A 16,666-nucleotide genomic window follows, 5' to 3' on the forward strand; every position below is an offset into this window, starting at 1 on the left:
GGTCATGTGACGTGGTGGTTACTGGCCCAATGGCATGGGCAGTGACCAGCCCACGTCAATTATTTGAGTTCAGCTGGCCAGAATATTCTGGTCGACGTAAACTTAGGGTTGCGCGTCTTTACAGCGGACTACAATCCTATTGGCTCAAAATCCCATGTATTAGCAACAATCAAGCTTCCATCCGGAAATTGTAATTATAGGACGCTGTGCGAAATTTTCGACAAAGACAAGATTTAGGAATCGTTGGCTTTCATTGGTAGTTACAGATATAGACAGGATTTGAGAAATATATGTTTTAGAATGGGACCTGGATACGTGCGTCAATATCCGGTTGTCAAGAACTACTGGTTGTGCGGCAGCTTCTAGCTTGCCGCCGCCAACTCTAACTGATTAATCACTTTGCTTTCGAGCAGCAACTCCTCTCCTCCCCTACATCTGTCTACTGCGCCGTACTCGCCGTCTACGCTCCTACGCTTCCTCACTACTTCGTGACACAAAACGAAGAAGAACGTATCCGCCAATTCGCTTTTATTTAGCCTTCACTCAACGCCAATACTTTGTTCTCACTTGTTACTGAGATTTGTCCATGACATAGTCAGTCAGCGGAAGTAAAGAGGGCAGATGCAATACCTACAACCACACCATTGTTGGTAACTAGGGGTCCCCCGATATCGCCACCACACATACCCTTCCCACGTTTGGCCCCCGCACACAACATAGCATCAGTATCGAGTTGATGAAAGTCGTGTAAGCACCTGTTTAAGAGTTTTCCTATTGCAGGTTTAGCGTATTTGGCACACTCTGTGTCAGGAATAATCTCGGCATCCGCAGACTGAAGTAATTGGGCAAAATCTTCCCCGCTCATTATACCCCACCCCAGCACAGTAGCCATTGTGCCAGGCTTGTTGTCCGATCCGCCGGCGTCACCAAGACGCACTGACGAATGCGTGGATGGCTTCTCGAAATTGAGCAACGCGACGTCGTATGTGGACCACGTTGAGTTGTAGAGTGGATGACGAAAAGCCTCTATGGCACGAATCTTCTCAACTTTTCCACCTTTGATCTGCCGAACCCCGAGAAAAATCGAACTGGAGCCACATCGAGACAGTACACAGTAGTGAGGACGGACTGCGGTGCGATCAGGGTACCACAGCAAACTGGTACATCGTCAGTGCCGTCTGCAAATAGGGCCGCTACAAAAGGGTACTTCTTGGTGTCGGCGTTCTTGCCACCTTAGATTCGATTCTATTCGTCAGATGTCAGCTCACTATCGGAGAAAGAGAATCCGCTTACCAACGCTGCAGCCGTTGAAACGATGGTCGCCTTGAATGGGCTTTATCTTGAAAATGGTTGAGGCTATATCTTGGTTGGCTTGGACTGCTAGAGGTAAGAAGTGGAGTGGGACTGTCATGGCATAGCAATTGAAGCTAGTACTTTAGTATACTAGCCCTTCAGTCTTATCCGAGATTGGATCGCTGTTGAACTAGGAACGGTTTTGGCTCCGAAATGTTTTTATGAAAGAAAGGTCTATCGATCGGTGTTTGTACCTCGTTAAACCGACTTCCAACTTGTCTAATATGAGTTTCTGACGATTCAATCCGGTTAAACTAAAGGGAGGTCATACCCCACGGTGGGACAAGAATTATGTCCATACCCCTTTTACCGATTTGTGTTCGAGTCTAGATAAATACATTTGGTACATACCCGTGAACGTTGGATGCAGAACTGTATCATACTTTCTATGAAGTGAGTTGTATGCAATCAGATGCTTGGAGACCAAGTTGGACATTGTGCAACGGAATAATAATATAAACGCAGTCGCGATAGAGACAGCAAAAAAAAGCGAGGCCAAACGATGGGGCCACCGGTACAGTAAGCCTATCTATGGTACATGTATCTGTTGATCCAAGTTGACAATCAAAACGCCGTCTTAAAAAGACTCTATTAATACAAACAGCACCTGACTTTTGCTTACAAGGCAAAATTATACGCAATCAGTTTGGTGCAGTTTCGTACTGTAGTAAGATGTCGTGTACTCAGATGATGGACACCGTCAGGGGGTCCGAAAATGTTATTTTTATTGAGAGTGACAAAACAGCAATAAAAATAATTTTAAGTGCTTGGAGCCCCACGGGTGCAAAAATAAAGGTGTTATTGCATGCAATAAACAGTGGGCTGATACTCGTCTAGTTGGTGGGAGCCTCACCACGCACAACCTTCCGGACTGTGGCAGCGTTCCAGCTCAGCAACCAACCATCAAAATGAGAGCGGCAGACTATTGTAGATTGCGGTTCGGCTGGACCGCTGGTCCGTAGGGCTCCATCGAGCCCGGTTAAGGGTATTACCTGGAGAGAGCGCAGACGAAATTATTTGATTTTGAAAAGGGAGCTCGAAAATAAATTATTTTACTGCCAAATAAAAAAATATATTTAATAAAGTAACATTTTCAGGGAGCCCTGGACACCATCCGAAGTCGCAACTTGCAAGATCATCGTCAAATGCTACCGTATATTAAATGGCCACTCATCCTCCTACCAATACACACGCTATGGGAGCTTTCGTTGTGCTCCAAACTTGTATGTTCGTAGCGTGTTGACATGCCAGCCATGTAATGTCTGACTCACGAGTTTAGCCTCGCCGACGCGACATCACTAGATCCAGAAGGAGGATTCAATCCAGCCCCCAGATTCTCGATGAAACATTTGTGAAGGGAGTCCGCATTGAGCGAATCCTCAAAGCACACAACGAAGAAGCGTGGATCTTGGGACTAAAGCTGTATCTGATGGGAGATGTACGAGACCTGAGTCGGGAGGATACCAAATCCTACAGTAGTATCGCTACGGATTATGCAGTGGATCTGAATGATTTGCTCTTCTATTGGCCCCCTACGAAGAGAGTCAACGAGGATTGAGACGGATTGATGAGATTGGTGATGCCGGAAACTTTACGACAGGATGTCCTACATCACTATTACGCTAGTTTAAAAGGTGGACATCAAGGAGTCGGTCGGACCTACCAACGGATCCGAGAATGTTTTCACTGGAGGGGACTATATAAGAGTGTGCAACGATATGTCGGTGAATGTGTGAATTGTGAGACAGGCAAGGGCAGACCCACAGTCGAAGGAGAGTATCTAGGGAATGTCCAAGTGACTAACCCGTTCCAAATCATAGCCATGGATCACATCCCCTCGCTACCCAAGTCATTAAATAGAAACACCGAGTTGTTGATCTTGGTGGATCTGTTTACCGGATACGTGATAGCCTAGGCTTGCGCGTCCAGAACTGCACAGACCATCGCCGAATCGTACGAGGAGTGTGTCTTTCGCTGATTTGGGGCTAGGGAGACGATTCTTCATGAACAGGAGCCAGGCTTTATGTCTGATTTCTTTCGAGCTTTCAACCGGATCCTGGGGCAGAGACAGCGGGCAACCATGGCATATCGTCCCCAAGCTAACGGATCGGCCAAGCGCATGGTACAGACGATCACGAGGGCACTCAAGATGTATGTCCAGAATTTGGATCAGAGGGATTGGGATGAGTACGCAGAACGACTCCCCTTCGCGATGAACACCACTCAAGACAGGATCCGAAGTGACACCCCATTTTACTTGGTACATGGCTGGGATCCTAAATCCACCTTAGAAGCAGCTATTTGGGTATGTAGCACCAAGAAAAGGAACCCAGATCCAAGACGATGGCGATACCAAGTCCAGAAATATTACGACAAGCCAGATCGCAAGTGAACGAACGGCTGCGGAGTGCGATACAAGATCGAGCGGATCGACACAACGAAGACGCCCGTCCACATCAAATCCAAGTTAGATCGCAGGTGTGGCTGTATTTGGATCGGGTAAAGGAAGGGTACGCCCGCAAACTGGCCCATCTATGGCACGGACCGTTCCGAGTAAACGAGAAAATAGAGGAACACGCTGTGAAGTTGGAAACGGCAGGTACCGAATATCGCTTGTTCCCTGTAGTACACGTATCCAAGCTGAAGCTGGGCAAGGAATATCCGGACCGGCCGCAAATCCGTCTTTCGGTGGATGAATCCAACCGGGTGGATTTCGACGAAGTCCTCCTACCGGAAGATAGTTGGAATGTGGATCTCGAAGCCGACGAGTTCGAAGTCGAGAAGATCGCCGATATGAGGCCAGGGAAGCGAACTAGATACGGACGAATTTACCGCGAATTTCTGGTGTATTGGCGTGGGTATGACGAACCCAGTTGGGTAGACGAGGCAGATCTGAACTGTGGAGCATTACGCTATGATTTCTTGCGGGGTCGTACGAATCGGTACAGATTCGGTGTGATGCAGTCTCATGAAGAAGAGTAGGGAGGGGAGCAATGGGTGTGAGTCGGTCATGTCGATGGGAGGATGAAGAAGGACCCACAGGAAGGGTGTGGGCCAGGAGGAGGGGGATCGCTGATGTGAGCTGGTCACATTGGGAAGAAAGAGAAGACGAATCCACAGGAGGGGTGTGGATCCGGAGGAAGGAGTGAATATTTATGCATAAAGAGTGACGTTTTACGTGCGAAGAGCCCTAAACCAAGCGCGGGGTCTCGGGGGCTCGAATCATGCTAGTTTAATTGAGGCTGGGTCGTAGGGGCTGGATCCGGTTCAATCCCTAACCCGGATCCAACCCGGATCCAGCAACTAGCCCAGATCCAGGTGTACGCGCGAAAGGGTGGATCCAGATCCAGGCGTACGCTGAATGGGGTGGATCCAGCCTAGATCCAGGCGTACGCTGAAAGGGTGGATCCAGCCTAGGTCCAGGCGTACGCTGAAAGGGTGGATCCAGCGCGGATCCAGGTGTACGTCGGAAGGCTCTAACAGGACTCCTCAATTAGCAAGAGAATGTTAAAGACATATTCAAGTAACGAAGAGTGGATTAGAATAGCTTATAAAAAAAGGCTAGCTCGACCCAGCTTCCAGCCGCTTTCACTACTACGAAGCGGATCCACGAAGACTGAAAATGGGGGCGTAGCGTGAAAGAGCGATCGAGATCAGGTGGTCTTGGGCTGAACATTGAAGACCTTACCCACCAGACGCTGGATCTCGTGTCCTGGGTGTTGGCTCGGGTCCTCCCGAAACTGGATACGTTAAGGCTCGGGTTCATCGATCTCTTGCAGAGCCTCCAGTAGGTTCGTGGGTTCTGGGCGGTGGAGGTTGGGATCCTCCAAGATGGCTTGACGGGATACGGATCCCGGAAACCAAGTTACCTTATCCCCGCGTCGAGGAAGGTGCAGGAAGGATGGATCCAACAAAATATCCACGTCACACCAACCGTCCTGGATCAATAACACGAGCATCTCGAGAACCTTCTTCCAAGCCCGACCAGCGTGACTGCGTCTGTTGCCGCGCTGTTTGTTGAGGCTCGACAGCCATGTCGAACCCCGCAGTTGGGTACGAGAGACATGAAGCCGATAGGGGCCTTCCCAGATGGCAATCCGGTGCTTGGAAACGAAATACCGGAAGGCACGAACGAACAACCCGAGACGTCCACCAACGTCACTTCGGAAGCTAACAGGATCCACTAATGTGGTCGTCAGCGTATCCCATTGGGCGGCAGTCTGGAGCTCTTTCACATGAGATCTGGTGACGAGCGAATCCACATAGCCGGACGTCGTAATGACATCCTCTTCACGAGGGAATATCCACTCAGCACGGAGCGGCAGCTCAGGAAACAGGACGGTAATCTTCATCGTGACGATGGCGACCCGGTTCAGCTTCTCGGCGGACCAAGGCTCAATGTCCCTTGTAGCGAAAGCCACAGGGGCGATCCGACCAGGAATAAAGACTGCATCCGGACCAAACGGAGCCACGGGGACATACCTGGCAAGGAGGAGTTGGGAGGAGCAGGGATCAAGACAGATCCAGGGGACCCGCCACCTTGAGGTGACCCCCCCCCTCCACCATCGCTACCCGATCCATCGTCACTGTCAACCTGGATCCCGCAGTGCGGGCCCCGGATCCGGGCGCGCCAGCGACTTGCGGGGGTGGTGTCGAGAGAGATCTCCGCCGGGCTTCGGATCTGGATTGGGACAAGGCCCGCCGCGTGTCTTCCTCCAAGGCATCATCAGCGACTCGGGCTTCCTCTGAATCCTCCGGACGTTCGTCGTCATCATCGTTATCGTCGTCAGGGCTGAAAGAAACATGTCCGGTAGAAAGTGTACGCTTCGAGGACGATCGGATAGGAGGCCCTGAGCCGTCGGACCAATCCGATCCCTTCTCCTCGTCGCCCTTCGAGCTGTCGAGTCCACAACCGGTGGGGATGACACGTTTGGCTTTCCCCTTACCGGATCCAGCTCCGACAGTCGGAGAACCGGTAGAAGCCGGTCGAGGAACGGTAGGCACCGTCACGGACGGGCCAGCAGTGGATCCCCACTGCGACGAACTGGACTTGGCAGTGGATGTGGCTAACCCCGTCGTAGAAGGAGCAACTGCCGTGGATCCAGTCGAAGCCATTGCCTGGGACGACGTCGCGATAGTGGATCTGGTCTTGGACGCCGATCCCGACTTCGATACAGTGACGGATCCAGCCTTGGCGGTCGATCCGGACTTGGATGCCGTGGATCCCGTCTTGGATACTGCAGCGGGGCTGCCGTAGCTTAAGCGTCAGAGGAAGACGTTCGACTCAAAGAGTCACTGATACTAAGTTCCTTATCCAAAGGACACTTACAGCCCAAGACCAGGGCTCAAAGTTAACACCTTAACTTTTATGCTTCAAAACTAGAAGTGTTTTATTTACTATTATTGCGGCCAAGCCGCCTAGGGGTAAATGTATCTGCTTAACTATCTAGCATAGTTAAACCTAATCAAATGCATAACGTGTGGCTTTCGGCCAACGTACTGAGAGACCTTGTTAACTCTCCAACTTATGTACTGAGAGTTTGTTAGCTCTCCGGGTACTTCGTACCCCTGTGTGTTCCACACCATGTAACCCCGTTACACTCTCCCCCACTAAGATGAGAACATTCCGTTCTCGAAACTCTCCTCAGCGAGGTCACGTCTTGTTAAGACGGCGGAGGTTACTACACCTCACACCAGCGTTGTACAGCTCCGTGAGCATACAAACGCCTACGCATCGTTGATGCCCAACTCTTCGTCGTCGGTTCACGGCCCAATGCTCCAAGCGCAGCGCGCATCTTGCTCTCAAGCGGTCTCAGACCTACGCTCGCGCTCCGCGCCTTCTCCAAGAGCTGCAAATCGCTTAGAGCAATGCTCTTGACTCATTCGAGTCGTCGACAACAGCTCAGCGGTTGAACACTCGCTTCACAAGCGATAGGTCGGTGGTTCAAACCCACTAGGGCACAGCCCTCTCGTTCCATGAACGATTGTTCACGCTTGGACAAGCTTAAGGGCAACACCCTTTTAGCGCAGTGGTCGAGCACTGGCTTTGAAAGCCACATGTCCGTGGTTCAAATCCACCCGGGCGCAGCCCTCTCATACCATGAGTAGTCCGTTCTCGGACTGACGTACGGGCATCGCCCTTATAGCTCAATGGTAGAGCTCCGGCCTGTCAAGCCAAAGGCCAGTGGTTCGATCCCCGTCCGGGACACCACTTTCGCTGTTACAGCGCATCCACATTTGGATCATGCTCATCGAGCAAGTTGTTTCAAAACAACTATGCGTCTATGGAGACGCTTGTGCCTGAACCTTGTTCAGCACAACACGAAGCACCTGCTTCCTTCGGGACCATGTCCCTAACACTACGAGGTCTCTCCACCTCCTGCTCCCGCTGCGAGCACCGCTCATACGTACGAGCTGGCTGCTGCAGCCACTCGTCAGAGCCTGAGCTCAACTACTGACCACATCGCTCCCCACTCTAGTGGGAGGCGCCCAGCGCCTGGCGACGCTGTCGCACGCCATGGTGGCGCTTCGGCACATGATGTGCCCGGTCGTAAGCGTCAACGACGTCAGGGCAATCTTGCCGGAGGATAACCTCAAACTCCCATGAGTTCTGTGAGTGAGGGTAACCCCTCCACTTCACTAAGTACTGGGTACGACCCTGGCGTCTACGCCACGCCACAAGGCGTTCCACGTTAAAGTGGAGCTCACCATGCTCATCGAGCAGAGCAGGAGGAGGCCTTGCCTCAGCTGGGCTCTCGCGGGGAGAGTCAGCACTTGCCGGAACGGCGTCTGCGTCCATACGACGCCGGCGTCCACGACGCGAACGTTCACGTTCACCGCCCATCGGTCGATCTCGAAGAGATGATCCACCTTGTGGATAGGTTTAGAGCCACCACTGTTGACTCACAACCAGGTCTCGGACCTTGAGCGTCCAGTTGCTCGGCTGAACGTTCAGCTTGCCTTGCTCCTGCATCTCGAGCACTTCGCTCCGCGACCTGTGGCTCTGCCACATGCTGTTGATCAGCCATCTGTGGATCCACCACTTGCTGTCGTTTAGCCTCCCGTGGCTCTACCGCCTGCTGCCCTGCAGCTGTCCGTGGCCCAGCCACCGTTGGTGCCAACGCCTCCGCGCTCACCTGAGCAGGGTCTTGGTATGGCTTAAGCAAGCCGACATAGAAGACCGGATGCGTGCGCATCTTCTTCGGAAGGTTGAGCGTATACGCTAGGCCCTTCCTGGCCACGACCTTGAACGGTCCTATGAACCGAGGTCTTAACTTCGTCTTGAAGACTGCAGACGCTGCATGAGTAGGTAGGTTTTTAGCGTTTAATAAAACTTGGTCACAGACCTCAAACCTCTCAACATTGCTTCTGCCCTTGGCATCTGCATGTTCCTTCTGCGTGTCTTGGCTTTCAGCCATAGCGTCGCGTACTTGACGCATTACGCTCAGTCTCAAAGAGACAAAGTCATCGACTTGCTTGCGAACCGCAACAGGGCTGACATCAGCTAGCCGCTCGGCTATCCCTCCCCCATCAAGCCCTGAGCCACTGCGTGGCGGCGTCAGTGGGACGCGAGGGTTAACCAAGCCGTTCACATAGAACGGAGTGTAGCCTGTCGAGGCGTGCACTGCATTATTTAATGCGAACTCAACGAGCGGGAGCATCTGGCCCCAGCGTTTTGGCGCCTCAGCGCATACGCTTCGAAGGGTATCCTCCACAACGCGATTCACGCGTTCGGTTTGACCATCGGTCTGCGGATGGTCCGCTGTGTACATGTCCAAACGAGTGCCGAGCACTCTGAAGAGGGACGTCCAGAACTTCGCGGTGAAGCGCGGGTCTCGATCCGAGACAATTGCCTCAGGCAAGCCATGTTGGCGAAAGACTCGGTCTAAAAACAGCAAAGCTGTACCTTCACCATCAATGGTGTCCGGCACTGCCGCTAAATGAGCCATCTTGCTCAATCGGTCTACAAAGACCACTATACCTGTGTTTCCCGCCTTATCCTTGGGAAGGCCAAACACAAAGTCCATACTCATGGACTGCCAGCATCCCTTGGGGACAGGCAAACTCGCCAACGGCGCTGCCGTGCTCGGCGCGGACTTTGTCCGTTGACACGTCTCACACGTGCGTACATAGGTGCCGACCCACTTATACATCTTGGGCCACCAGTACATCGAGCTCACCGAGCCATAGGTCTTCTCCCGACCTAAGTGCCCGCCCACGGGCGTATCATGAACCTCATAGAGGATTCGATACTTTAGATCCTCATCATGAGGAACGACTACACGAGGGTTATCCTCAGCGTCGGTGTTGTAGTACAGCAGGCCGCCATCGAGTGCGTATCGATGCAGCCTCGCGCGTAAGCGCCCAGACAATTCCTTGTCAGAGTCTTTAAACTCTTCGCTCCCAAGAGCCCGTAGCAGCGCTACGCACATGTCGTCTTGTGCATACGCTCCGCGTATCAAGTCAGGCACTGACGACGTCACTGTCGTGACATGAGCTAACTCGTAGTCCGGCCTGCGCGAGAGTGCATCGGCCACTACATTAAGCCACCCCGGCTTGTACTTCACCTCGAAGTTATACTCGGCAAAGAAGGAAAGCCATCTTGCCATTCTCTGAGAGAGATGAGGCGACTGTGTCGCAGTGCGTAACGACGCATGATCAGTAAAGATCACAAAAGGCTTAGAGCCTAGCAGGTGTACCCTGAATTTGACTAGAGCATACTTCATTGCAAGTAGCGCTTTGTCATGAACTGGATAGTTCTTCTCTGCAGCTTTGAGCTGGCGAGACTCAAACGCGATCACGCGTTCACGCCCTTCGGCGTCTGCTTGTAGTAAAGCACAACCGATTGCAAAATCGGAGGCGTCACAGACGACGCTAAACGGACTATCCGGGTCCGGTAGCGCAAGGATCGGAGCCTGGAGGAGGCTCTCCTTCACAGCCTCAAAGGCTCCGTCGTGCTCGACGTTCCAGCACCATGGTGCGTCCTTCTTAAGGAGATCTGATAATGGCCGAGCCATCTCCGCGTAGTTCGCACTGTACTTGTGCAAGTAATTGGCTAAGCCTAGCCACTTGCGTAAGTCTTTTTGGTTCTTGGGAACCGGCCAGTCAACGATGGCCTTGACTTTGGCAGGATCTGCCCGTAAGCCACGCTTCCCAATGAAGCACCCGAGGAAAGGTATCTCCTCCGCGCCAAAGACGCACTTGTCCAAGTTGGCATACAACTTATTAGTGCGCATGCACTCGAGCACCGCTCGCAAGTGGTCAATGTGGTTATCCACGTCTGACTTTCCGTGCTCGGCACGACTATGGACGAATATATCGTCAAAGTACGTTTGAGCGTACGCCCGGTGGGGCCTAAACAACTGCGTCACAAGACGATTGAACGTTGCTGGTGCGTTCGACAGCCCCTGGGGCATCACCAGCCACTCCCAGAGCATACCGCTCGGAGTACTCACCGCTGTCAGCGGAATGTCGCTCGCTCTCATGAGCAATTGGTAGTAGCCATCGACCAAGTCGAGCGCGCTGTACAACGTACAGCCTACCATGTTGTTCTGCAGAACATCCTTGCGAGGAATCGGCGTTTGCGCCGGGATAGTGGCCGCATTCAGCTTGTTAAAAGCATGAACAATGCGCCACTTGCCGTTCGGCTTTCTGACACAGAACGTGGGTGTCGAGTGCGGAGACTTACTCTCACGCACCATCCCTGCCTCGTGCTTCGCACGGAAGAATGCGTCAATGACGTCACACTGCTCTCTCGGCAAAGGCCATTGCCTTGTTACGCAGTATTTGGTTCCAGGAACCAGGTCAATCTCATGACACACGCCTCGATCCGGAGGCAGGCCCGTCGGTGGGTCTTTTGAGACAACGTCTCCATACTCCTTCACCACCGGGTAGAAGGGATCCGAAGGATCTTTGAGGATCGCCGATCCACTTCTTGCGCTCAGCGCCTTCTTGGTGTCATCTAGGACCGCGTCGTCCACGACGGATGAGGAGTTTAACTCCTCCTCAGGTCCCAGCAAGACCACCTCGGCTAGCTCGCCTGCCTTTAAGGCTTCGCCGAACTCGGCAATGGACATCTCGTCCAGCTCTAGCAGAGCATCTGCAGCGGGCAGAGTATCAAGGATGATATCGCCTTCTACCTCCCCCGTCACTCCGTCCACGAGTGTATACAGCTGTTCACAGCAATCACGTGGAGCATCACCGCTCGTCACGTTGGACACATCGTCCGACGTCGAAGACGTCACAGACGCCCTGCGTCTTCTTCTCTTCTCCCTCCGCGACCGAGCCCGGCCGGATGAGGGCGGTGTGGCGACATCTCCGTCACCACCGCCGGGTGCAGCAGCACCATCACTCCTCGAAGAGGATACAGTGTCTCGCAAGACAATCGGCTGAAAGCCAAGAGGTTCTTGGCCTTCACACAGTGAACTAGGTGTCACTTCACCTGCATCTCCTGGGCCACGCCCATGATGCCTCGACTCGCAGTCGACCGCGACCCTCCGGTCACGCAGCGGTAGGTCATCGACCAGATTCATACCACTCAGTGGATTACGCGCCACTCCGCGCTCGTCCTCACCAGGACCCAGCAGTTGGTCATTGACCTGACCTGCACCGCTCCGCGGATAACGTGCCGCACCACGTACGCCCTCAGGGCAAACAGCAACCTCGTTGCTAACAATTTCGGACATACCAATGTCCAGCACTACGGCCGCCTCGGCCTCGTGCTCGCGCCAAAAGCGCTTCTGCTTCCTAGCAGAGGTGGGTTCATGACTCACCAAAACTCCACTAGGAGCAGGGTGCGACGCACCCAGCGTTTTCGACTTCCAGTCGATCCATGGCTCATGGCGTTCCAGCCATGCCATGCCAAGGATGAGGTCATACCTCGCATCCAGGTCTAAGACCAAAACCGCGTTCCACGCTATCGAAGTTCTCAAACTTCACTCCAAGGTCGACAGAGACCTTCGACACAGTTACCAGTGTCCCCGTCGCGAGACGGACAGAGATCGTATCTCTCGTTGGCACTTCCAGTGCCTCAGCATACAGCTGACTCCCTTCCAGGGTGGAGCGACGGGCGTAGTTGCCCGAGGCTCCCGAGTCAATCAAGACTCTCCATGGCTTTGCAAAGCCCTTCACGTTCGCTTGAACGACCAGCAAGCCCGGCTTGCACACACTCTTCTCGTAAGAGAGCTCAGCTCTCTTCGGGGCTGAGCCCCGTTGCCCTCTACCTCTTCGAGGCACAACAGAACTCAGTTCTTCCCCAGTAGGCCACCCCGCGCCTACTGGGAGTTGCCGTTTCCCGGCGATGACCCGGAGGGTTGGCTCGCCGGAGCCTCGCGCTTCTTGCGCAGAGGGCAATAGGCCCTCAAGTGCTTAGTGCTATTGCACACAAAGCATCGGCGGATGCCGGCGCGCTGCTCCGCAGCAAGAAGCTCCGCTTCTTCATCTTCAGCATAGCTGAGGTCCATCGGCTCTGAACCGCTCGAAGAGCTTGCGCTACCAGCGCTCCAACCAGGTCGCGCCGACCTAAAGTTGTGCTCGGCATTCAATGCCACATCCACCGCCTCTTCAAAAGGGTTAGGGTGTACACGGAACACTTCCGTTCGAGCTGCGCTCACACGAAGTCCCTCCATGAACACGGTCACGCTGACCAGTTCCGGAAGAGGGTCCGCCGCCATTCCGGCGATAAGAGTTCTCAACTCTTGGACATAGTCCAATAAATCCTTCTTACCCTGGCGGGTAGCAAGGAACTTTGACCGGATACGGTACGCCTGATTAGGCGGCGCGAACACGCGCGAAAGCTGTTGCTTCAGCTGATCCCAAGTGGGAAATGCAGCGTCAACAGACGTGCCGCACGTTAGTGCCCATTCGCGAGCGCGACCTCCAAGCCTGGAGATAGCCAGCGCCACGCGCTGATGCTCAGACTGGAGCAGGGCCGATCCCATGGCCATCTCGACCTCACGGGTCCAGAGAAGGAGATTCTCTCCATCCTTCCCCTCGAAGGTTTTTACGCTCACCATGAGCGGTTTCAGTCTCATAGACACTTCACGCGTCATCGACGCCGCCGCCGTTGCGGCGCTCATCTTCTCTTGGACATGCTCCAAGAGCGCGTTCTCGTAGCGAAGGAACGATTCCAGCCTGGCTGTGACCGCCTCTGGACCTTGCGATGCAAGATGAGCCACGCCCTCCGGGCCAAGCAAGGACATAAGCTTATTAAGCGCGTCCTGCTGCGCCGGGGGCAAATTCGCGAACACGGGGTGTTCCATCCTCGCAGAGGATATAGTCAACCGACTCAGGAGCGGGATTGACTACAAGTGCTACCAAGTGCAGCGGGGCTGCCGTAGCTTTAGCGTCAGAGGAAGACGTTCGACTCAAAGAGTCACTAATACTAAGTTCCTTATCCAAAGGACACTTACAGCCCAAGACCAGGGCTCAAAGTTAACACCTTAACTTTTATGCTTCAAAACCAGAAGTGTTTTATTTACTATTATTGCGGCCAAGCCGCCTAGGGGTAAATGTATCTCTTTAACTATCTAGCATAGTTAAACCTAATCAAATGCATAACGTGTGGCTTTCAGCCAAGGTACTGAGAGACCTTGTTAACTCTCCAACTTATGTACTGAGAGTTTGCTAACTCTCCGGGTACTTCGTACCCCTGTGTGTCCACACCATGTAACCCCGTTACAGATACAGCGACGGATCCAGGCTTGGATCCAACCCCGCTTTGGACGTAGCTACGGACCCAGTCTTGGACACTGATGCCGACTTGGATGTAGTGGTGGATCCGGACTTGGATCCGGCACCAGTCTTCGAAGGGGAGGCGGAAGGTTTGGACGTGGATGTGGATCCCGCTTTGGAGACTGTTTTAGAGGCCGAACTGGTTTTGGGCATGGCCTTGAGAGAAGCTCGGGCCTGCTTGTGAGACCGGGAGGATCCAGTACCAGGAGCAGGGGATGCACTACGATGCCGTTTCGCGGCCGACAGACCCGCCCCACTTAGAGACTGCGGAGCAGCTGAGACGCTAGCGGCAGGAGGCGATCCAGCCAGGGGAGAAAGTGGATCCGACGATTTAGGGGGAGGAGAAAGGGGATCTGAGATAGCGGCGGCCACCAAAATCAGTCGCCGACGCGCCAAGTCCCGCTCGGATAACCTGCGATCGCGCTCTAGAACCAGCTGCTGGTGCTGAGCACGAGCAGTAGCGAGCTGATCCCGTAGTTTCGTTGAAGTTGCCTCGGCATTCTTCAATTTGTCACCTGGATCGACATAATGAGTAAATATGGGATTACCAGGAGGAAACAAAAGAGGATCCACGTACTCATGCGACGGATCGTGGATTTTAGTTCCGTTTGCGCTCGCTTGGCATCTGCCCACTCGGTGGCCGCCTTGTCACGCTGAAGCTCGGTATCTGCCAGCTTTGCCTGGATCTCGTCGCGCATTTGAGTCACGCGTACGAATTCTTCAAGCGCGCAATCTCGCCCAGCAGAGGCTTTCTCGAGTGACTCCTTGGTTTCTTTCAGTTCCTCAGAAAGACGGGCCAGAGCCCCATCCGGCGACGAGGGAGGTGAATTCGGCGCGGGGGACCTCCACGCGCCGACCCTAATGCGGATCCGCCATGCGTGGATCCCACATAGTCGTTGATCACCACCTCTTCTTGAGTCAGGCGCAACTCGTCGCGGAGTCGATCCAAGCTCTCGTCCGGGGCCGCGCTAGCAGTGTGGGAATCTTCCAGGATCCCGCTCGAGGTCGTGGATCCGGGATTGGAGCTGGTGGGGCTCGGATCCGGCGAGTGCCATCTCCCCGAGGAGATGGTCGTTGCCGTCTCGCATGCCATCCCGTTATCTAGCCGTCCAGTCAAGTCACGGATCTCGACCGCTTGATCGGCCAACAAGAGTCGCAGATCATGTGAGCGAGATGCCGCACGGTGCTCCCACCCTTGGATCTCCATAGACTGGTCAGGAACCTGGGCTCGCAAAGTTTGGAGTTGGGTGGCGTGCGAAGAGGTGGATAAGGACTGATAAGTTTGCTGAGCCGCCGCCTCCGCGTGTTGAGCTTGGTCCCGAGCATCTTGGGCCGTCTGGAGCTCCGCCGTCAAGGTTCGCACCTGATCGGAAAGAGCTTGGGCTAAAGTCCGCAGATAGGTGGGCGACATAGAGGGGCTGACCGGCGGAGTGGTGGATGGGGCCTTGCCCGGCGATTTGCTAGTACGCTTGGTGGGAGACATATGTCACGTAGAGAAGGAAGCTGTTGGGGACGCTGGGAGTGTACGTCGTGAACGCTGTTGATCAGCGCCGACCACGTATAGGAGACGTTTGTGATGAAGTGCTTTCTCAAAAATAAGAGAATGGACCTAACAGGGGGTCACTATCCCGAATCAGTGACAAATTCAAGTGATTAGAGAGGATTTGGATCGCCAGGCACGGATTCATGTTGCCTGAGGTGGATTGGCCATGACAAGCGGCATCCCGTATGAGCCGACGATGGATCTGGTATGGGTGACGTATGGGAAGGCAAGATCCACCAATGAAAGACCCGGATCCACCCTCACCTGAGTTCACTTAGGAGGATATGTGATATACTATGTACGGGTGGATCGAGTGCGAATCCTATGAAGGAATGATGGTAGGTGTCATATGAAGGTGGATCTGGTATCAGCGACTAACGAGACGTCGAGATCCACCACGATATGTCCCAGATCCCATACTTCCGAGTCCGGATCCAAAGGGGTAAAGAATCCACACGGAGTGCCCTGGATCCAGGATATGGGGACAGTGGATGCAGTGGATCTCGAGCTTTCGTGGAGCGATGGAGATTACAAACAGTCGTAAGCCAATGCTGGAAGATTGGAGAGCTTAGATCCATGATGAGTGTACACTTGCAGTGCGATGGATCAAGATGACCTGGGACCAGAATAGTGTACCATAATATGGCGGCCACAATGATTACGCCATGGATCTGGTGGATCTGATGCTAATACAGCTAGGATGATGGACCAAGGAAAAAAAAGGACATGCAGCCAAGCCTGGTAGAGGCTTTAGCAGGTAAAAAGACATAGAAGGTAGAAATCCAGGCAGATATCGGCTTAGCTATGAACCAGACTTCAATTTGCACAGTATCACGCAAGTGCCTTCCTGCTTTCAAGAATCGGAACTGTATTGGCCGTCCGAGCTCGATGAAGGTTGGGAATTACGAATCTAGTGCTGGTAGTGATAACTGGATAATAAATTGGCCAGATCCTACAACCTAGTGAGCTTTCCTTTACACGTGCAGAGCCGAAGTGTCTAGCCGATTTACTACTTGGCCGGATATACCCCAAGAAGCT

At 53.5% G+C, this 16,666-nt stretch overlaps 1 pseudogene across 1 annotated transcript; it reads left to right on the plus strand.

The window, feature by feature from the left end:
- The first annotated feature begins 7,368 nt into the window (after positions 1-7,368).
- On the plus strand, positions 7,369-7,440 carry PITG_25987 (annotated as a pseudogene). The gene has a single exon. The product of its transcript is annotated as a tRNA-OTHER (tRNA).
- The last annotated feature ends 9,226 nt before the right edge of the window (positions 7,441-16,666 follow it).

The sequence above is a fragment of the Phytophthora infestans genome, genomic scaffold (assembly GCF_000142945.1).
Source record: "Phytophthora infestans T30-4 supercont1.7 genomic scaffold, whole genome shotgun sequence".
Taxonomy (NCBI): domain Eukaryota; phylum Oomycota; class Peronosporomycetes; order Peronosporales; family Peronosporaceae; genus Phytophthora; species Phytophthora infestans.